General features: G+C 34.3%; 1 protein-coding gene and 2 long non-coding RNA genes across 12 annotated transcripts in view; 1 reads left to right on the top strand and 2 right to left on the bottom strand.

Annotated features, from left to right (window-relative positions):
* LOC144301757 (uncharacterized) overlaps window positions 1–6,341 on the bottom strand; it is a 67,024-nt gene extending 60,683 nt beyond the window's left edge. For 3 of the 4 annotated variants that reach the window (XR_013368539.1, XR_013368538.1, XR_013368541.1), the window contains exon 1: window positions 3,970–6,341. The gene's annotated coding sequence lies outside the window, so the exon portion shown is untranslated. The remainder of the gene's footprint in view (window positions 1–3,969) is intronic. The other variant, XR_013368540.1, reaches the window with a different exon arrangement.
* The window catches only part of LOC144301758 (uncharacterized), a 580,647-nt gene that overhangs the window by 274,282 nt on the left and 282,505 nt on the right, over window positions 1–23,860 (bottom strand). For all 7 annotated transcript variants that reach the window (XR_013368542.1, XR_013368543.1, XR_013368545.1 and 4 more), the window contains one exon: window positions 8,525–8,585. This is a non-coding gene — a long non-coding RNA (uncharacterized LOC144301758). The remainder of the gene's footprint in view (window positions 1–8,524; window positions 8,586–23,860) is intronic.
* LOC144301759 (uncharacterized) lies at window positions 4,544–11,653 on the top strand. Its single transcript, XR_013368549.1, has 3 exons — window positions 4,544–4,592; window positions 10,656–10,799; window positions 11,078–11,653. It is a non-coding gene; the product is annotated as an uncharacterized LOC144301759 (long non-coding RNA).

Genomic DNA, 23,860 nt, shown 5'->3' with positions numbered 1-23,860 from the left:
ACATTGAGATTCAGATACAAATGGAAACTTAAAACTTACAGATTTTGTCTATTTAGAGAGAGAGGAAGAGAAAGAGAGAGAGACAGGGCATGCACAAGCAGCAGGGAGGGTTAGACCCTGATGCAGGGCTAGATCCCACAACCCTGAGATCATGACCTGAGCTAAAATCAAGAGTTGGATGCTTAACCAACTCAGTCACCCAGGCACTCCACTACTACTACATTTCTTTCATTATCAGAACATCAAACTAATATTGCAATTGGTAGTTGTTGTCTGATCAGTAAATATATTTCATTAGTCAATTAAATTCAAGGAAATATTTAGACTGTCATGGATCATATGTGTTTATTTGAAATAATAGCTTCAGCATAGAAGTGTATAAGAATCTTTTTTTCTACACCTTAGGATTACTTAAAAGTAGCTAGCTATTTCCAATTATCTAGATCATCTGTAAGAAAAGATGCTGTTAGGTTCATTAAAGAGCAGATTTATTGCAATTTTGCTTTGTTATGTGATGCCTTCATATCAAAGATGGAAAACTGTCTGCCCTTGGGAACCAAATTTAGATTGACTGATGACATCATTTTGAAATATCTTGAAAGTGAGTATGTCTTCTTTGGTCTACCACAGTCCCTATTACTTCCTCTTGTCTTCTATTTGGCTTACTATACTGCTTGCACCCTGAAGCAATTTTAGTTCATGATCCCTGGTAACAGCATTTTACATAATGATATTGTATATATTTTATGGGGGACACAGGCGACTGACCACCGAAGTTGGATTTAGTTCTGACTACGATTTCATATTAACTTTTATTCTTCCAAGTAATATAATGCTAACAGGTTAACCAATTCACAGTTCTTCCCTCTTTACTTGGAAGACACCTCTAAGTGTTAGGCCATAGTGCTTTCCCCTGGATAAGGGTTCTGAAAAGAGCAGAAATGCCATAGAGGAACTAGAAGATAGATAAATTTTTCTCTATGCCTAGAAAAATAAAAGAGTACACATCTACTTGAAAAGAAAAAAATAAAATGAATACAGAGTTCATTTTAAATGATATAATTATGTATTTACCATCTTTGAGTCTGTGGATAAATCACTGTTATTTGTAGTCTTTCAAAAATAAAGTCTTATTATCTTATTTCAATCAATTAATTAAAATTTGCTTTGTGCTGCTACCTAAAAATCTACTAATAGCAAACATAAAATATATCTTCTTGCATAGAGCATAGGCCTGGATAGAAAACTAGGCTGTATCCATTACTAGTAGCTTGGTTCTGACAAAAATCATCAAACATTCTGGGCCTCAGTTTGGTCATCTGGAAAATGGGCTATTAATCTCTGAGATTCTTACCATGTATAAATCTAGATTTTATTTTTAATTTCAACAAAGTACTGTTTAAGTTCCTTGTAAGTAAAAGTGCACATGAATCATACAACTTACAAACTAACTTCACTATGTGCTATCTAAATATATAAAAAGTAATGCAAAACATAAGGCTGAATATGACTGGGATCAAGAGTGAAGAGAAACAAAATTGGGATTTAAGGGGGATCAGATATAGGAGAGAAGCATGGGTAGTTTATTTAATCCACACATTCCACATAGAGTAGAATGAAGTTAAAAATGAAGACACAGACAACGCAATGCCAACTTAAAAATCAGGCACCACCATCAAGCAGACTTCCCCACGGTTAAAAGTGATATTCCTAATTTCTCTTAAATGCTAAACTTTGAGAGCTTGAAGAAGTCCACCTAAATATAAAATTACCTCACTGTATCACAATGTTTTTGTTTCATTTAAAAAATTTGTGTTCATTCACCAAAAATTTCATCCTATATACAGAGTACTAGGGTAGGGAGTTGTGAGTTTTGAAAAGACACATATTTCTGTACTCAAGGGACTTAGGTTTATTATAAATAATAGTAGCTGGTTTTGTAAATCACCTTCAGGTGGTATATCACAGGCTTAATTAGACCTCATAGACCATTAAAAAGCAAACACCTCCTTAGCTCATAATGATTTATTCTAAAGTCGAGAAATATCTCAGATAACACAGGACTTTACTGCTGAAGCATAGTGTATTCTAAGGTGTGTATAGGTTCTTACCACTGCCCATAAATGGTCTGAAGCACAACTCAAGTTTTTTTTTAAAAAAAAGGTACGTAACACTACAGGAGGTATAAAGGTAAGTCACAGTCTCCTTGGGTACTCGGACTTAGTACTAATGGAAGTTAGAGAAAACTCTGTGTGAATAAAAGTTGCAATGACTATGAGGATTTGAAATCAAGAGGGTCCTTAGAGAAAGAATAAAGGCTTTGGGGATGAAGTGATACACATGAATCCTGAAGAACATGATAATAACATGGAAGTAGTGGTGGGCGGTGGCAACTAATACGCACGTAAGAGGTAAATGCTCTTTTGGTGTGTCAGACCCTTCACCTAATGGTCTTTCACAGGAATTCCCTATAGCTCTCTAGGGAGCTGCCAGGGGTACAGTCAAGATCAGGGACCTCAAGAATTATTCCTCTATTTTGTGGAAGAGAGGCTAGGCATGGGTACCAAATAACGTTTTCAGTGCCAGAATCCTGAATCACATCATTTGGGGGAATCTTGGGGAATCACCTAGGCTATGAGTCAGCATTTGATAACAGGGAATAAGGAAACAAAATGATTATTTACAGAAAGTGACTCATTTATTCTAATAGCATAGTTCATGTACTGCTGGATTGTTTCCAAGAAGGCTCAGTTCAACTGCCAAATAACGTATCTGATTCCCTCATTGTTCACTAAACTTAATACGAATAAGAACCAATATAAGAATTTTAACACGATATGCTATATGTTAGCAAATTGAACTCCAATAAAAAAATTAAAAAAAGAATTTTAACATGAACTAGTATTATGAACTAAATTAGACTTTCCCAGTGTGGTCCGATCAATGGCTTTGCAGTTAGTTTTCATTTCCTTTCCTTTCCCGCTCCCTGCTTCTGTGCTTCCAACTCTACTCCTTCCTGCCTTGGTCCACAAAGCATTGAAAGGAAATCAGCTACTATGAACATAAAGATGTATATGCAAGTCTCAAGATATCAAAAGAGATATTGGTAAAGAATAATTCACTGATATTTCATTGTTTCCTGAATGTTCATACTTCTTTTATTATCAAATGTGGAAAACTTGCTATAAAGTTTGACCACTTAAAATTCTTACAGGAATTATTCAACCTTCATAGTTGTTCTCTCATTTGATGCTAACTCTCCAAACGTATTTCCCCCATGGTTTATTAGACATAATTTTACTATTTCTAGATATTGACACCAGTAGAGGTCCTGAAGCTTGGTTTCTTTAATCTTATCAATTTGTGTATCTGTCATCTGCCATTTTTTTTCATAAAAATAGAGTAAGTTAAATAACCCCCATAACTGGAAGAGCAAATTTATAATTAATCATGAGTGAAAGAACCTCCCATGTAGTATTGTCACCTCACAGAGGAGTTTTTATTTTCTGCATTGATGCTAATTATATCCTCTGCCTTTCAGAATTATTGTGACTTACACATGACTAACACCTTTTATCATAGCTACATCTTTGTAATTTTTCAGCTATTCTTCTATAATACTAGTTCACTTTAGATAGGGCAGATGAGAGACTATGATTCTATGCATCTGTCATAGTATTTTCCTAAGCCTTTCATTAAATTGCACCTCACAGTTGACTTTTGTGATATACTTAACTCTATTGCACCCATGGAAACAGGCATTTCTTGACTATAGTATTCTATTTGATTTGACCCATCAGTGACACTGACTTGGTCTCCAAATCTGTACACAAGAGTATTAGGGTACATACACATTAACACACACACACACACACACACACATGAAAGGGACTATAGGCTCTCAAAGGCTACAAAGCTATTGTACAAAACTATTGCTACAAAACTATTTACAAAGCTGTAACTGCTTACCACTCAGTTGTTTGTTTCTTCCATCTTGTGTAGAACTGCTACCATTACACAAAATTGTTACTCTTTGTTAGGAGTACTTTCCTTCTCAACTCTTCATTTTCTCCATATCTTTCTCACTTTCTTGTCTATGTCTCCTGCCTCTTGTTCATTATCTCTTGATTAGTCCTTGAAGACTAATAGTCTTTAACCTCTACCTACTAATAAAATAATTTTGCTTGAAATCATTGATAGTCTTTCTTTTCTTTCTTTCTTTCTTTCTTTCTTTCTTTCTTTCTTTCTTTCTTTCTTTCTTTCTCTTTCTTCTTTCTTTCTTTCAGATTTTAATTTATTTATTCATGAGAAACACACAGAAAGAGGCAGAGACATAGGCAGAGGGAGAAGCAGGCTCCCTCTGGGGATCCTGATGAGGGACTCAATCCCAGGATCCTGGGACCATGCCCTGAGCCAAAGGCAGATGCTCAAATGGTGCCTGGTAGTCAGCTTTCTAAGGCTCATGTGTTCTTCCTGTTGGTGAGTCAAAAGTTCCTTCTTCACCATTGTTGGTGAATTCTAGATTCTGAGATAATTCTGGATGCCAGAGCATTCTAATAGGAAGCTCATCACCACATTTTCAGGATCTTATGGTTCTTAACATATTTATTATCTAAAAATTGTTTCTAATATAGTCAATATTTCATACTTAGAGTTTAAATTTCTAATATTGATACCTATTTAATGCTGTGACTCAAAGATGATCTATATAAACTAGACTGTCTCTATAAACTACATCATTTGCTGCCACTAAAATTGATGGCAAGTTAATGTACTCTAAAGAGACCCAGTTGTTTTGTATTGACAGAGTATTGTGGGTGTCTTCCCCTTAAACAAAAATGTGATCCAATTCTCAATTGTACTTCACATATTTATTATTAATTTCTTGACATGTTTCTGGTTTAGTCGTTTCTGGTTTATTCAACAAATGTAGCTGTACAAAAATAAAGGGCAGAAGACAAGGGAAGTATACAAAATACAAAAAGCTGATTTATAAATTGATGTTGAAAGAAAAACCACTCATCTCGAAACAAAAGAATTTAAAAATTCAAAAGAAATACACAATCTCAATTTAGGGTTATAAACTATAATGAACTTATTAATAAAAATGAATTTGCTTTATTCTTTTTATTCTAGAGAAAAAGCGATTCTAAGTTTTAAATCTATGTCCACTATGAATGGACATACTCAACACAGTAAAAAAAAAAAAAAAAAAAAAAAACCAAAACCCCAAAAAAACAAAACAAAACAAAACAAAACAAAAAAACAAGTATATTACTGATGCAGCGCAGTGTGGGAATTAAATTTAGGCAAATTTTAGGATTGACAAACAATACTCAAATTTGTGACTGCTGTTGTAATTCATTCAAATATTCAAAAGAAACTCATCACAGGGTGAGATCTTATACTCCATTCATTCATTCAATAAATATTTAGATCTTATGTGTAAAGCACTGTAGGGGATACAATGAAAAATAAGGCATGGACTTTGCCCTCAAGGGGCTTACAGTCTAGTATATAATGGAAAAAAATAAACAAGCACATAGATAATCATAACATAAGGGAGAAAGTGATGTGTCATAAGAAAGACTCAGATAATGTGCTATTAGATCTATTGACACTAGCAGATTTTTTCTTTCTTACTGTAGTGTCTAAGTAGCCAATAAAAATAGAATAAAAGACCAATGATTAGTTGCAAAATTAGGAGCCAAATTTTGTGAATCTGACTGAAAAACTGAAATATCGATGTGGTTTAAGTCACTACTCACCAGTTCTTGAAAATGTGTGCTCATAGAGTAACAACGTATTAAAAATCTACCAACTTGTCAGTGTTTATAAGTATATGTAAATGGAATAATCTAGTATTTAGGGATGAAAGGATAATTTTAATGTAAGAAAGGCTCAAATTGATTATCTAAAATACTCATGACACATTACCTTCTTGCACAGAAATTGGCTTGATCAGATAAAAGTGGTGAAGAATTCCTCGATGGCTCAAGTGTGCTCCAAGGAAAGCTAGAAGGTTGTACAGTTAACTCCCAGGGTGTAACTCTAAACCATACAACCTACTACCTCAACCCGGATGCACACAGCTTCCAATGTTGCTTCAAACTCCTTATCATATCTTCATTCAGCTCCTCCAAATATGGCGGCCATACACCTAAGGGCTTGGCAAGGATGTAGATATAATATTCTAACATTTTACCAATAAACTTAATATGTGTCTACTAGGACTATCCTAACCTCTTGGGTTTCCAGCACAGGTCATACACAATGTCCTCTGACATCTTTCCTGATGCATGCAAAATTGCATGGCTAGCAATTAATAATATTAAAAGCCAAAAGCATTCAACTTGATTTTTCAAGAGAAATCAGCTTAATAGTATCACATAAATCCAGTTACAGCCTTTAATTTTCTTATTGAAGTTGATGAGGTGTACTAACTATAATGTGAACTTAAGTTTCTGAACAGCATCTATTCAGATCTCGTTTTAAAACTTGCTATAGAAAAATTCAAGTTTCTTAAGTAATTTACTATATACTTGGATTCAAACTTGAATGACTATGCTCTAAACCCTTCCTTGTGGTCGACAATTGACACCTGCCTCTAAAGACTGATGAGGGTTAATATATACTTGAAAAACAAAGGAAAATATAAATATTTCAAAACTAATCAACTAAAGTTTAACAGGAATTTGACTGAAATATTATTTAACAGCATTTGTTTATAGCATTTTGTTAGATGACCACACTGACACAGACCCATAGAAGCGAGCTTGTGCCGTCCACTTCACCACAAGATCGGATCTACGGGTTTATGCCAATGGGCAACATCTCACTTGGGCTCCCCATTAATGCAGAATTCGTTGTAAATATCTGATGAAATTAGATGAAAATAATAATATTGATCCTTTACTACAAATATGTTTAATGCTAAAATGCTCTTAGTATACATATTCCCAGTTAAAGGCCTTCATAAAAATTCTACACTAAATACAGGTTTATATACAGGAAAATTTAGAGAATAGTATATTGAAATATTTTTCATAGATTGCTTTTGTTTTAATAGTGAATATTTTGGATTTGTACTATTAGAATTAATAATGAGTTTTAAAAGAAAAAAAAAGGATCCATACATGCATGTATGAATTATGTAATTGTGAGGCATGAATGTAGTATTACCAGGCTATAATTAAGACCAAATTAACTATTAAGCTAATTGTGTAAGAGTCAGACTGTGCTTGTTTTAACTCTTTTATAAGACCTCCGTTAGTGGTTTTAAGGAATGGGTAACATTATAACTTTCTCATAAAACAAGTAAGATCCTGTTAACAAGGCAGAGAACACAGGAAGTTACTAAAAAGTCTTAAATGTATACATATGTGTCTATAGTTGGAATAATACTGACATTAACAATATTTGAATAAATTATTATCAGAAAACTAAAATTAATGACATATTAACAGCATTATTACTACTAGCAATGTTATTACTACTACAACTTATACTCTAGATCTATTGCATAAAAAAAGATATAGCTTGCCTCTTAAACCAATGTATTTAAACTTATTTTTTAAAAAGATATTCTGAAAACATAATATATAGCTACATATAACTCTTACCTGGTCAACAGGTTGGGCAAAAATAAATTGTTGTTAAAAAAAATTTAAACCACCAGACAATAAGCAAACACACAAAGAATAAACAAAAAGCCAGCCACATACACGTTTTTTAGGATTTTAAGCTCAACAGCAACAAAACTTTAAGTTGTACAGTCATTAATCGTTTCACTCACATCTACAATATTTAATAGCATTTCTAAATTATATCTTCATTGTGAAAAATACTAATACTGCATTAAAATTCCTTAGTGTTTTTGTATGTTTTGAAATGAATAAAATATGTTTTATAGACTTTATATAGATAATTTGGTCTACATAATTTTTCAGCATTATTTACTTTCTAATTATTCCCATACTGATTAAAAACTATAGTAAAAAATCAACAGTCATAATTGCATTCAATTATAGTAAAAATATCCCAACATATATTCATAAACTTAGATGTGAAATAAAAAGCAATATTTGTTTTGGGTTTTATCATAAGTATAAGAATGTATATTTTGGTTTCATTCTCTTACTGGTTATTTTTTCTAAAAAGCACAACTTTATTTTTTCCCTCCAGATTTACTTCCTTTTATATGGCATGACAAATGAAAAAAAAATTTCTTTTTCAAAATTACTTTCTATGCAATCGTTATGTGAATGGATATATAGATATATGAATGGATATATAGATACATAACTCAAAGGGACTAAAACTGTACATTGATCATAAACTCAGACAAAAATTTGTCACAAAGGTAGGAAACAGTATAAATTCTCAAGCCATCAATGAAAATTCCAACAACTAGATCCATAAAGACTATGAAACGAATTCTTAGAACTAAACACAGTCAACATTGTTTTGTTTTTTTCTTTAAAAATATTAAATATTAATTGCTTTTTTGCTTTTTTTTTTTTACCTGAGATGATTTTCTCCTATGATCACTTTCTTCACTTCTCATATCCATTTTAAGTTTTTCCCTAAAACAACCACAAAAGGAGAAATATCAGACAACTGCTGTCTAGGAGGATCATCTGGCTGGATGGTGGGAATGAAGGTAGATGATCGAGAAGAAAACACAATATCAAAATGGGCAAAAGCTTTTAAAGTATTTTTTTTTTTTTTAAAGGCTTGGAAGACTCAAAGAGCCCCACCCAAGGCTACTCATATGACATATAATGTGGTTTCATAGTTTGCATTTATGCGTTCATTTTGGTTGGTGTTGTTTTCACAGTAACAGTTTTGAAAGTGAAAGGAGGCATGGCTGTTAAAGAAGCGACTAGGTTTTGCACAATGAACTAGTGAAAGCTGAAAAGAGATTTGGATTTGGCATGGAGCTTAATAAGATAATTAAGAGTGTAGAGATTAATGGCTCCTAAAAATAACATTTAAAATAATGTTTTTCAACTAAAGGATCTTGAAACATGAAAACAGGTTTATAAATGTTAATTAAGCCTGTGAAAGTTGATGTTCCATTAGCTGAGGCAGCATAAAGGAACAAGAGCTATTTTTTAAATAATTAGTGAACAATAACCGATAAACTTAATAAAACGCTTTATTTGAATGTTATCACTATATAGGGTAATTGTAATTTCCCATAATTCTTCATAGAAATAACAAAAAAGGAAGTAGAATTCATCAGTCCTATAATATTTTCTCTTTGTTTACCCTACATATTTTTAATATGATAAAATATGATTTTTAAAAGCACAACAGTTTGCTCAAAGTTTATTCTTTTCATGGAAAATATTATAGCATTGATTCTTAATGTGCAAATTATCGTCTTCATTTATATACATTGTATTTTTAAGGAGCACTTTCTCTTTGTAGCATTTTTAAAACATGTTTAGAAACAGTTTTAATCAAAATTAAAATAGGTGGAATACATCTGCTAATCCTTTCCCATTGAACCAGGCAAAACTGGGTTTTGTTATAAAATGCTTAAATTGCTTAGCAATTTCCTTCTACAAATAGACAAAATAATTAGAATGCAATGCATTTATCTGCTGAGCCAATCACTGCTTTAAACTTAAAACAAGTTTGTATGTACTTTTTCCACTAAAATACTTAATGGATATTTCCAACATTCTCTGCAACTGCCCTGAGACAAATGCTTCTTTTAAAATATATTTTAAAAGAGAGTATTATTGTGGAACAAGCTTCTTTTCTACTTAGCAACTGAGAACATGATCTTTTCATCCTACTTCGGTTCTACTGAAATCCTGGTAAATAATTTTAAATACAACTTCCCCCAAACTAATTTTATTTATCAGCAGTTTAATGTATCTTCTAATATGACCCTTTTTTAGAAGTTCAAAAAGTTTCTTCTTTCACATTTCAAATTATGAGTCACAGCAAATGAAAGATTTAGTTTCTTTAAACAACGAGGACTAAACGCTCACTTTTCTTAGATAGCAAAAACTAATACTGTACACGAAAAACACAGACAACATATTAATGTCTTTCCAAACTTTGATGTATAACCAAAATAAAAACATGTACCGCCTTTTTCCATAGACATTTTTCTATTTTTACTCAAGTTTCTATTCTAATCAAGATTAGAGCAAGAAAGCAAAAGGAAAAAGTTAATAAGAGCAAAGTGGGTGATGAGCTAAATAAAAGTACATTGAAAGTTCAAGGATCCCTTTTTATCTAAGAGTAGGCTTAAAAAGAAACAACAAAAAAAGTTATACCTGATATGAAAGGTGCGATTTCACCAAGTGCAATATATTGCTACTTATGCCATATTTTTGAAATAATAAAAATAAGGAAGGCTCATTTGGTTATGTTGCCTTACAAAGCTGCTTTACAAAGCCCGATGTCTCTGTAGGTATACAAGCCAATGTTTGCTTTTTTTTTGGTTTGTTTTGGTTTGGATTTTTGTTTGTTTGTTTTTGTTTTTGTTTTTAAGCAGGAGCGTCTCATTTTTTTTCAGCACTGTTGCATGGAGTAGGACAAACTCAGATTTTTTTTCTCCGGGGCTCCTGTTATTTCTTGGATAAAAAGGACCAGGGTGCTTGTCTTCTTTTTCTTCCTTCTCGGTATTCCAGGCACAAAGCACTGCGCAGAAGCTGCACCAATCCTTGCTGTCCCTGGCAGCAGAATGGTAGAAGGTGGGAGAGACCAGGAATCCTTCCAGGCTGAGCTGACTTTAGAAATGAGGATTGCACACGTTTGTCTCCTGAACCAAAAGGGTGAGAAGGCAGGGTGCCAGTTTGCTACACTGCTGCAATGATCTCATGCTCACTGCTGCGGCCGTCTTGTTTGCCCTGTTCAAATGCCTGTTCATTATAAACCAAAAAAAAAAAAAGTACTTGGATTCTTCAGCAAGCAGAAAGGGTATTAACATTTAAAAAATCAGCAGTAAGAAAAGCCAAAAAACAAAAAGCACATACAATTTTAGGATTCACTTGTTATGCCTCAATATTCTGTTTATATTTTTCTTTTCTTTTTTTTTTTTTTTCCTATTTAGAGATAAGCAGCAGAATTTATCAGGCGTGAAAGGGACAGCCTCCTGGTGGCCTGCCAAAAACCCAGAATAAAGGCGAAGTTGTGCTTCAAAGCTCAGTCGCTTGCTGAGTCTGGCTAAAGTCAAGTATTAAGATCCACCATTTTCTGAGCCATGCTAGAAAAGAAGAAAAAAGTCAGGACGGTTGCTGCTTTCCAAGTCTCCGTTGGCACCATCACAAAATCTCAGTCGTAGGGTCACATGATTCTCTGCCAAATGTAGAGTGCATTCCCATCAACCATTCTGCTGATACTGCGAAGGCAGCTATTGTCTCGTTTAGACCCAAAGTTCAGCCCACTCTTCATTGAATTAGCTGAAAAACGCATCACCTTTGGGGGCTGGGAGTCATGGAAACGTCTACCTGGCAAGCTGCCCACTTTTTCTGCCCATCAACCAGAGATGGAATTGTGCTGCCTAATGCAATGATGACTTGGAATGTGAAGACTCGTCCAAAGTGAATCTGATTCTTGCAACGCCTGTTTCAGTTTGCACAGAAAACTCTGGCTTCTTTTATTTAAGGTTGGGGTGGGGGGAGGAAATCTTTCCTACTAACTGTAGCAAATAAAGGTCTGAACATGCCTACTCTGCAACTTGATTTCACAACACACCCAAATGGTTCTCAAATGAAAAGACCGAAGCCCTGCAAGTTTTCTGAGTTAAAGGCATCCCTTCCTCTGTCTCCTTTTCCTAGCTAGTAAATGCAACGAGCTCAGGACATTTGTGGTCGTCTCTCACATTAACGTTTAAAATCTGTGAGATTCTTCTTGCTTTCTATTACTTTCTGATTTTATCTGGCACTGATTTTGTACTACACGGCCACAAAATCCACCAGCAGCAGTAGAGATGCGTTATTGCTGCGATCCCCTTTCAAGTGGTCCCCTGAGAGAGGCAGCTGTCTCCTCGACCGCACAAAATCTTGCAGCTGGGTTCTGTGGTAATCCTCATCAGTACCTAGCACAGCTGCCTTGCAAGTTTTCTGAGAATGACTCATGTAAGAAGTGCTCTTTCTATTCCTTCGTTAGCTACACTTCGCCTGTTTGGCATGAAAGATGTCTTTGAAAGATGTGGGGCATGTTATCAACACCTCTTAGGCAATAAAATGAAATGGTCCCCCCTCCTCAATGAATTTCCATTCTAGCAGGTGACGAAAGTGTCCACAGACGAACATTTCCAGACTTTCTAACAAAAGTAATAGTGAATTAAGTATTTTCACCATTACTTTAAAGAGAATCTAAAGCTAGGCGGGAAAGCAAGTATTATGATTAGTATTTAAACCAAACATACTCAGGAGTACTAAAAAGAATCATGTTCTACTAACCTGCATTTAAACACGGTTTGATGATGGGAGATCTTTATCTAAAGTATAGTTATGCTTGCAAAAAAATGTAAAATTATATTCAGGGCTTTTTAAAATGGTGGGCTAACATTATCTCCCCTCCATGTATGTATGAACACACATTGCACATTACATGACAAAGATTTTAAAAGATCATCAAACCATGATTTACTTAAAAAACAAACAAAAAAAAGTTTCCAGGGTCTGTTTTCTAGATTCCTAAAAAAATTCCATGGTCTTTTTTTTGTGCATGTTCTTTGGGTCACTTTCTTTAAAAGTGATAGGAGTGAATGTGCACACGCGCCCACACATACACACACAGGAATCATACTGGAGTCCTCCACGTTTGTGATTCAAAATACAAACAATTCTAAACCATAAAACAAAAACTGACACATGTGCTGAAATTAAAATTGCTTTCTTCTAGATTACAGAGTTCTGGACAAATTCTGTTAATGCCCCTAAGCACATGCTTAGTGTGCCCGGTGGGAATCAAGCAAAGGCGGCAGACACATGTGCCCCATGCTTCAGCACAGCAAGCATAAAGTAGATGAGCTTTCATAGAATGAAAAATTTAAATTTTCAGTTCTCAGTCACTTATTCAGCAGATATTTATTAAGCACTGGTATGTGGGCTGGCCTTGTGACAGGCACAAGGGAACAGCAATGAATCAAATGAACATGCCCGCATGAGGGACTCACTCAGTGAGAACTTTGAAGTGAAGAAAAGCTCACTTCTAAGTGTAAGTGTTGCCATAAATGCTAAAGGAGCATGAATTGGCGATAAAGTAACCAAGAAACAAACTAGTAGAAATTAGAAAGTAGAAGTGAAACTGATATTGAAAGATAAATCATAGACAGACATGTGTTGTCTCAAATTTCTCTTTTTAATAGAAAATGTATTAGTTTTTCATAATTCTGTTTAAGTTCCTTAAAGAAACCAGTGCAAAAATTGCATGCTGCCCTCCTAATTAAAAAAGAAAGAAAGAAGAAAGAAAGAAAGAAAGAAAGAAAGAAAGAAAGAAAGAAAGAAGAGGAGAAATTCACTTCTAGGAAGATGTAGTAGATAGTTTTTCCTAATTCTCCTGTTAGGTAAAACTAAAGACCCTGAACACCTGAACATCATACATAAAATAAATGTAAGGAGACTCTGAATGTTGGAAAGAAGAAGACAGAACAGCCAGGGACCTCTGGACCCAAGGAACAATATCATGGTGAGTTCCATGGATTTTATTTTTGCCTCATATGTCTAAAACTTGGAGCTGAAGAAGCCAGAAACCCAGAAACACCAACTTCTGAAGAGAAGCCTCAACGAAAGCCTGTTCTTTGTAACCAAAGGCAGTGGCCTAGAAAGACAGAAAGTACTAGGGCAAAGGTACCACTTTGCTCTAGTCAGATACCACACAAACAGACACCCCATACCTGCAAAAGTCTGATGGGGAGCCTCCTGCAGACCCTTGGTAGGCTAGGATAAAGCATCCCAACTTCCTTTCCCCAATCTCAGGGTAGTATAAAGAAATCTGAGTAGGGAATTGGGACTTTTGTTCTTGTCAAGGGATAACAAGGTCCCTACCCTAACCCAATGTAGTGTCAGTGGAGACTACACAGGGATCCTGGACTTCCACCCAAACTCAACAATAATGAGTCACCATTCTTCCTCCCTACTAAGATTATGTTGGACAGAGGAAGCCTAGTGTAGAGTCAAGACATTAGAAACTACCTAGCCCTACAATTCCCTAACATGTAAGGTGCCAGCAGAGGCCATGATGGGAGCGGTAACAAATTGATACTTTCCTTTCTAGTGAGGAAAGTATCAATGGAGGCCTACCAGAGAAGAGGAACTCTCACTCCCACCCAGCAGGAGCATAGAACCCTCTCACTCAGGTGTCAATGTTAGCCAAGAGGAAGAGACCTAGACTTCTGTCTATATCTGACAATGACAAGGTGTACCTCCTTTCTCTGCTAGAGTAGTGTCAGAGGAAGCTAGGTAAAATAGAAGGTTTAAATAATATCCAGAGTCTCAGAATACCCAAAATGTCCAAGTTTCAACTGAAAGTCATCTGCCAAAGAAGCAGAAACATCTCAAACTGGATGTAAAAAGACATCAATACTCGTGAACACTAAGATAATAGAGATACTAGAATTATCTTAGAAAGATTTTAAAGCTGCCATGATGAAAATGGTTCAATGAGAAATTATGATATGGTTGAAACAAACAAAAAAAAACAAATACATGTCTTATCAAAGAACTAGATGCTGCCAAGAATAATCAGATAGAAATTTTAGAACTGAAAAACATGACAACTATGATAGATTTAAAAATGCAGAAGTCAAAGGAAAGAACCAGTGAAGGAGGAGCAATAACAATAAAAAATGACCCAATCCGAACCACACAGGGAACATTTACTTTAAAAAAACAACCAAACAGAGTCTCAGGCAACTGTGGAACTATAATAAAAGATAAAATATTTGTGCCATTGGAATCCACAGAGAGAGGAGAAAGAGGGCAAGGCATAAAAAATGCTAAAAATATAATGGCCAAAACCTCCCCAAATTTAGTAAAAGGCATGCAGATTTAAGAGGCTGAGCATACCACAAGCAAGAAAAAAGCCAAAGACATTCACACCAAAACACATCATAGTCAAACTTCTGAAAACTAAAGAAAAAGAAAAAAATCTTGAAAGCAGTAAGAGAAACAACAACAACAACAACAACAACAACAACAAACCTTCCTTTAGAAGAACAATTCTGAGTAAATTTCTCATCAGAAACCATGGAGGCAAGAAGTAAGGGGTACAATATTTTTAATGACTGAGAAAAGAACTGTCAATCTATAATCCTATATCCATGGAAAATATCCTTTAGGAATGAAGGGGGAATCAAGACATTATCAGATAAAGGAAAAATAATGTAATTTTTCAGCAGTAGACCCACCTTGAAACAATAGTTAGGGAAGGTGTCTGGAAAGAAAGGAGATGATAAGAGTAGAATCTTGGACCTTTAGAAAGGAATAAAGAATTCAGTACCAAAAATACAAGTAAAAATAGATATTTCTCTGAAGTTTTCTAAATGTTTGATGGCAGAAACAAAAATTTAAAAATGTCTGATGTGGTTCTAAATGTATGTAGAGGAAATATTTAAGGCAATTTTATCACAAATGGGGATGGATTAAGGTACAAAAATGGAGGTAAAGTTTCTGTACTTCACTTGAACAAGAAAATGAAGACACCAGGAAACTGTGAGGTTACATATATAAAATCCCTATTACATAAAACAACCTCTAAAAAAATACACAAAGAAATACACTGAAAAATACTAGGTGAGTCAAAATTCTGAAAATTGTTTAAATAACCCACAGAAGATAAGGGATATGAAAAACAAAAAGAAAAAAAAACCAACCAACCAAACAAACAAACAAAAAAAACGGCATAAAATGGCAGACTTAAGCCATAACATTTCAATTAAATTGACAGGTGCCTGGATGGCTCAGTTGGTTAAGCCTCTGACTCTTGATTTCAGCTCAGGTCATGATCTCAATGTTATGAGATCAAGTCCTGCAGGAGGCTCTCTTAAGATTCTCTTTCCCCTTCTCCCCTTCCCTTTCTCTCTCTCTCTCTTTCAAAAGAAAAATTATGGGCAGCCCCGGTGGTGCAGCGGTTTAGTGCTGCCTGCAGCCCAGGGCGTGATTCTGGAGACCCTGGATGGAGTCCCACATCAGGCTACCTGCATGGTGCCTGCTTCTCCCTCGGCCTGTGTCTCTGCCTCTCTCTCTAGCTGTGTCTCTATGAATAAATAAATAAAATCTTAAAAAAAAAAAAAAAGAAAAATTAAAGTGAATGTAAGTGAATGTAAATTGTCTGAATACACCAATTAAATGGCAGAGATATACTCAGTGGATTAAAAAAAATGGTTTAATTATATACTGTTCAAAAGGAACTCAATTCAAATACAATGATATACATGGATTTAAAGTAAAAGCATGGAGGGATGCCTGGGTGGCTCATCAGTTGAGCATCTGCGTTTGGCTCAGGACGTGATCCCAGAATCCAGGGATTGAGTCCTGCATCAGGCTCCCTGCAGGAGCCTGCTTCTCCCTCTGCCTGTGTCTCTGCTTCTCTCTCATTCTCTCATTCTGTGTTTCTCATGAATAAATAAATAAAAATCTTTAAAAAAAAAAAAGTAAAAGCATGGATACAACATATATATATATATGAACATATTATGTGTATCTGTATACATACATATGTAATACATACACCTTATATCTATGTCTTAAGCAAACAATCAAATAAAGCAGAAATGGCAAGATTAATATCAAGTAAAAGAACTTCAAAGTAAAAAAAATTACCAAAGACAGAAATAAATATCATAAATTGATAAAAAAGAATATCCAACAAGAAAACATAACAATCTTGAATGTGTTTACACAAAAGAACTATAAAATATGTGGAGTAAAAACTGATAAAATAGAAAAAAAATAGACAAATCAGTGATTATAGTTGTAAACTTCAACACACCTCTCAGCAATTAATAGAACAACTAATGTAAAATTAGCAAGCATATAGAACTTAATATCATCAACAAACAGGATCTAATTGATATTTTTTGAACATATACCCAACAATAAAAGAATACACATTCTTTTCAAGTGTCCACAAACATATTCCATGATAGGCCATATCCTGGTTCATAAAGTAATTCTCAACAATCTGAAATCTTACAGAGTGTGTTTTCTGGCCAAAAATGGAATCAAACCAGAAACCAATAATAGAAAGGTAATGGGAAAATCTCGAAACACTTGTAAGCTAATACACACACTCTTAAATAATCCATAAGTCAAAGAGAAATCAAGGAAAAAAATACATTGGAGTGAATGAAAACAAAAATAGAATATATCAAAATTTGTGGGACACAGCTACAGCAGTGCTCAGAGGGAAATTGATAGCACTAATTGTATACATTAGAAAAGAGAAAAGTCTCAAACCAACAATTCAATCTCAAGAACCATGAAGAAGAGTAAAATCAAGCTATGATAGAATAATAATAATAATAATAGCACAAATAAATGAAACTGAAAACAGTAGAGGAAATCAATGAAGCCATGAGTTGGTTCTTTGAAAAAAATCAATAAACGTCACGGCAAGCTTCCAACAAGACTGACAAAAAAGAGAGAAGACACAAATTGCCAATAAGGAATGAAACAGGCATCTCACTACAGACATCTGAAGACAATAATGGAAAACTACAAACATTACACACAGAACTTAGACAACTTAGATGAAGTGGATCAATTCTTCAATAATACAAACTACCCAACTCACTCAATATGAATTAGATATTTGAGTAACTGTATAACTATTAAGGATTGAATTTATAATTTAAAAACACTCTCAAAAAGAAAACTCCAAGCCCAGGTGGTTTTGTTGGATAATTCTAACCCATATTTAAAGAAGACTTAACATACACATATTCTACACAATTTTTTTAGAAAATACAAGAGGGGACAATTCCCGGTTTATTTTATGACATGAATATTATCCTGATACTAAATCCAGACAAATGCTGTAGAAAAAGCAAAACACATAGACCAATTATTTCTTATAAACATCAACTTAAAATCCTTAGTATTTGACTAGTAAATAGAATTCAGTAATTTCTGGGATCCCTGGGTGGCGCAGCGGTTTGGCGCCTGCCCTTGGCCCAGGGCGCGATCCTGGAGACCGGGGATCGAATCCCACCTCCGGCTCCCGGTGCATGGAGCCTGCTTCTCCCTCTGCCTATGTCTCTGCCTCTCTCTCTCTCTCTCTCTGTTACTATCATAAATAAATAAAAATTAAAAAAAAAAAAAAAGAATTCAGCAATTTCTGAAAAGAATTATATACCATGACCAGTTGAAGGTTATTTCAGGGATGCAAATCTCATTCAATATTTTGAGATCAATCAAACATAATCTATCCTAAATAGGATAAAAAAGAATTATCACATGATGATATCAATAGATAAGTAAAATTCTGCACCCATTCATGATTGAGAACTCTCTGACAACCAGGAATAGGGAAACTTCCTCAATTTGATAAAGATCTTTTTTTAAAAAACCCACTATTGTTAGTATTCTATTTAATAGTGAAAAACTAAATGCTGTCCCCCTAAGATTGACAATAAGGAATGGATGTAAACTCTTATCATCCATTTGATTTAGTGCTCTGAGTTCTATTCTAGCTGGCGTAATAGGCAAAAAAAAAAAAAAAAAAAAAAGGAAATAAAATGTAGAACTATAGATAAAATATTAATTAAAATCACTCAAAATTTAAACACTTAGGTGTAGGTCTAAAAAAAAGTACAGAACTTGTGTGCTGAAAACTATAAAATGCCAATGAAAGAAACCTAAGAGATCTGGAAAGACATATGTTCGCAGATTGCAAATCTTAACATAGTAAAGATGTCAATTTTTCTCAAATGGATATAAAAGTTTAAGACTATTTAATGCAAATTAAGGAAAATTTTTGGTAGAGATATATAAAATTATTCTACACTTTATATTGAAATGCAAAGGAACTAGAATGGCTAAAACAATTTTGGAAAAATGTATTGGGAGGAATTATCTAATTTTAGGACTTATATGATAGTATATTATTTAATATGCTAATATTAGGTATAATGTTATCTATATAATAGTATATTATTAATAGTAAATATAAAAATTTTTGTTATCCTATACAAAAATTAAGAATGGATTACAGACTTAAATGTAAGCATAAAGCTATAAAACTTCTAGGTAATAACCTCAAACAAAATCTTTGATATCTGGGGCTAGGTAAAATGTTCCTAGAATTAACACCAAAATCACAATCCATAGAAACTGATAAATTGGTCTTCATCAAAATTAAAAACTATTACTCCATAAAAAATTCCACTAAGATAATAAAAAGGCAAGGTACAGATTGGAAGAAAATATTTTCAAACCACATACCTGCCAAAGAACCAATATCTAGACAATATAAAGAACTCTGACAACTCAAAAGTAAAAAAATAAAAATAAAAATAAAAAATAAAAAATCAAGCAATCCAACTGGAAAATGGGAAAAAGATATGAAGAGACATTTCATCCAAGAGGATATACAGATGGCAATTAAACACATTAAAAGATGGTGAACGTCATTAGCCATTAGGAAAATGAAAATTAAAAGCATGAGATAGCACTACATCCCTATTAGAAGAGCTAAAACAAAACAAAGCAAAATAGTGACAACCCCAAACGTTGGTGAAGATATTGGATCACTCATATTACTGCTAGTGGGAACGTAAAATGGTACAGCAACCTTGGAAAATTGTCATTTAAAAAAAAAAAAACTAAACTTATGCTGGGGCACTAGGTGGATCAATTGGTTAGGCATCCAACTCTTGATTTTGGTTCAGGTCATGATCTCAGGATTGTGAGATCAAGCCCTGCTGGGTATGGAGCCTGCTTAGGATTCTCTCTCTCTCTCTCCTCCTCTCCCACCCCACCCCCCAAAAAAGAAAAAAACTAAACTAAACTAACCATATGCTTACCATATGACCCAGTAATTTGGCTCTTGGGCATTTATCCCCCCAAAATGAAAATTTATATTCATACAAAAGCCTGGACATGAATATTTATAGCAACTCTCTCACAATATCTCCAAACTGGAAACAACCCAAATGTCCTTCAACTCATGAGTAGTCGAACAAACTATGGTGCATCCATAGGATGGGATACTACTCAGTAATAAAGAAGAACAAGTACTGATACACTCAGCAACCTGTATGATTTCAAGAGAATTATGTTGAGTGATCGAAAATTATGTTGTAACCCCAAAGGTTACATTCTGTATACTACATTTCAAAATTCTTGAAATAGTAAAATTATAGAAATGAAAAACAGATTAGTGTTTAAGGGTGTTAGGGCGGGGGTGGGACTAGTAGGATGGAAGTGGGGTATCTTAAAAGGGCAACACGAGGAATCCTTATGGTAATGGAAATATTCTGGATCTTGAGTGTATTCATATCAGTATTTGTGATACTGTACTGCAGTTTTCATGTTGTTACCACTGGAGAAAACTGGGTTAATAATACCAGGTATTTCTCTGTTTTATGTCTTACGACTGCACGACTGCACATAAGTTATCTCAAAATAATTAACAGTTTAACTTTTTTTTTTTTAAGTAACAAATACACCAAGGCAACTGTTTTTACTGGCTGTGTGCACTGTTCTTGTGTGATTGTAAAGAAAACTCTTCTGGAAAAATCTGAATGTACTAGCTGATTATTGGTTTACTTAGACTTGAAATCCCAAAGTGCCAGTCAATGAACAATGATCTGATTAGCTAGGAAAAGTTAGTTTGGGGACATGTTCTAAATCAGGGGTCAGGGGATGCCTGGGTGGCTCAGCAGTTTAGCACCTGCCTTGGGCCTAGGGTGTGATCCTGGAGTCATGGGACTGAGTCCCTCATCAGGCTCCCTGCATGAAGCTTGCTTCTCCCTCTGACTCTCTCTCTCTCTCTCTCTCATAAATAAATAAATAAAATCTTTAAAAAAAATCAGGGGTCAGCAGATATTTTTGTTAAGGGCTAGGTAAGAAATGTTTTAGGGGCTGCATGTCATAGGATTGGCTCTTTGCTGCAATTGCTTGACTCCGCTATTGGAGTATGAAAGTAGTCATAGATAATGCATGAAATAAAAACAGGTCTTGGATTTAGCCCATGGGCTACAGTTTGCAGACCTCCCAGCCAAACAAGTTTTTTGGGCTCATCTATTGTCTCATGATTCAGTTTCATTTCCTTTTTCTTTTCTTCTTGAACATCTTCTATATTTCAAAAGCTGCTAACTGCTCCCTTTTAGGAATTCCCCCATCACTCTTTTTCCATCTAGGTTTTCCTCACTCAGGGTATCAAGGGATACAAACATAAATTTTACTGTTAAAATGTGGAGCATGGGGCAAAGTAGACAATTGAATAAATATTGCTTTTGTTTAAATTTCTTCATAATGTTAGTGAGAAATAATGCTTCCTTTCACTGTATCTCTTTAAAGACACATGCCCTGAGAATCTTTGAAAGAGGAAATTGCATGAGCAAACTACTTGAAAGATTTGAAATTATTTGGACCAGAAGTTGAAAAAAAGAAAAACCGATAACTAGACAGATAGTAAGAAACAACATGGCTGCTCTCAGATGGATAAGAAAGTTGTTCAGAGAGTAAATTTTCATCGCAAGGGGAAACTTTTTTTCTCCTTTTTTCTTTTTTATTGTACCTATATGAGAAGATAGACGTTAGCTGAACCAATTGTGGTAGCCATTTCACAAGATATTAAATCAAACCATGCTAGATGCCTTCAACTTAAAGAGTGATGTATGCCAATAGTTTCTCAATAAAAGTGGGAAAAAAAGAAACTGATATGTTGTGGTTATAGGTGTCTCTTGCACAGTGGTGGTTGGGAAGTGGGGTGATAAGGAGAGATGGTATTAAAAAGCAGAAAGAAAAGGAGCTCATGACAATAAAAAACAGATTGAAATTATTAAATTAATTAAACAAGGAAGCCATTAAACTGAGGGGTTTAACGTTTTAGGAGCCTTTCTAAGCAACCCAAAACCTAAGCTTGTAATGACTCAAGGCATCTAAGGAGGACCAATTACAAGCGGACTACGAGGCATTTCCAAATAAGGCAACTCCTTATGCAATAGCCAATCAAATAATCCCTTACTTTGCTTCTGTTTCCCCTAGTTCTTATTGGTGGAGTACTTCTGAGAGCTTCTAACCTCTTTTGGTTTGGTGCTGCGTGATTTAAAACCATTTTGCCCTAATAAATGTTTAAATTTTTTATTATGCCTCAGTTTATCTTTTAATAAAGTTAAATTTAAATCAGAAGAAAATAAGGCCACATCAAGCACAAAGTGAAATTTAAAAGTAAAGCTTAGATGGGAGTAAGGATGGTATACAATAACTTGTATATTCTTGTAGTCAAAATACTTCATTGAGGCCATCTGGATAAAGGGGTAGGCTTCTAATGGAATTATTATTTTCATGAAAAATAAGATTTTTCTCTACAAATTATTGTTAAAGACACTATTGAATGCAGTTATTAAATCATATAAATGAATAACATTTTGGCGTCCTTAGACAGTATTGTCTAGAATTTCTTTAGAGAATTAGAATGAATAAAGAACAGAGCCTTTTTTAGAATTAACTAACTTCAAATAATTACTAAAGAAAATTAAATTATTATTTTTTAATTTTTTTAATTTTTTTTTTTATGATAGTCACACAGAGAGAGAGAGAGAGAGAGAGAGAGAGGCAGAGACATAGGCAGAGGGAGAAGCAGGCTCCATGCACCAGGAGCCCGACGTGCGATTCCATCCCGGGTCTTCAGGATCAGGCCCTGGGCCAAAGGCAGGCGCCAAACCGCTGCGCCACCCAGGGATCCCCTTACCCTTATGATCAACTAAAAACCAAGGCACATTAACAATTCAGGACCACTCATTATCTTTTTATCAAATGGGAGCTGATGAAAACATTTCAGTAGGAATGATAAATTTTAAATAAATATAATTTCTTAAGATACTGACTATAAAGTAAAATGAGGTTTTATCACACTGATAGGAGTTAAAAATATATATTTAAAAGTCATGTTAAAACCCCTTAATAGATATGAATGGAAAAATATTAATATTTATTGAGCATTCTCAAATTATATGTCTGGTGCTAAACAATTTATGTAATTTAGTTGATAACTCTAAGATTAGTTTCTCTAACCCAACTGTTTTTGTTTTTGTTTTTTAATTATATTTAAATTAAATTAACATATAATGTATTATCGGTTTCAGAGGTAGAGGTCAGTGATTCATTAGTCTTATATAACACCCAGTCCTCATTACATGACATGCCCTCCTTAATGTTCATCACCGAATTACCTCATCTCCCAACGACCCCTCCCCTCCAGTGACCCTCAATCTGTTTCCTATGATTTAATCTCTTATGGTTTGTCTTCCTCTATGATTTAGTCTTGTTTTATTTTTTCCTCTCTTCCTCTATGATCCTCTGTTTTGTTTCTTAAATTCTACATATGAGTGAGATCATATGATAATTGTCTTTTTCTGATTGACTTATTTCACTTAGCATAATATCCTCTAGATCCATTGACTTATTGCAAATGTCAATATTTCATTTTTTTTTTCTGATGGCTGAGTAGTATTCCATTGTGCATATATACCATATCTTCTTTATCCATTTATCTGTCAATGGACATCTGGACTCTTTCCATAGTTTGACTATTGTGGACTCTAACCCAACTTTTATGAGAATGAAGAAGATCATACATGTATAGTCATCTTTGCTAGTACAGCACTACCCAGGGAAAAGAATGTGGCTTTTAAGTGTGTGGTAACTTTGGTGTTTTA

This window comes from Canis aureus, chromosome 30 (genome assembly GCF_053574225.1).
Source record: "Canis aureus isolate CA01 chromosome 30, VMU_Caureus_v.1.0, whole genome shotgun sequence".
NCBI lineage: Eukaryota > Metazoa > Chordata > Mammalia > Carnivora > Canidae > Canis > Canis aureus.
Note: the sequence above shows the minus strand (reverse complement) of the source record. Positions and strands in the feature narration are given on the sequence as shown.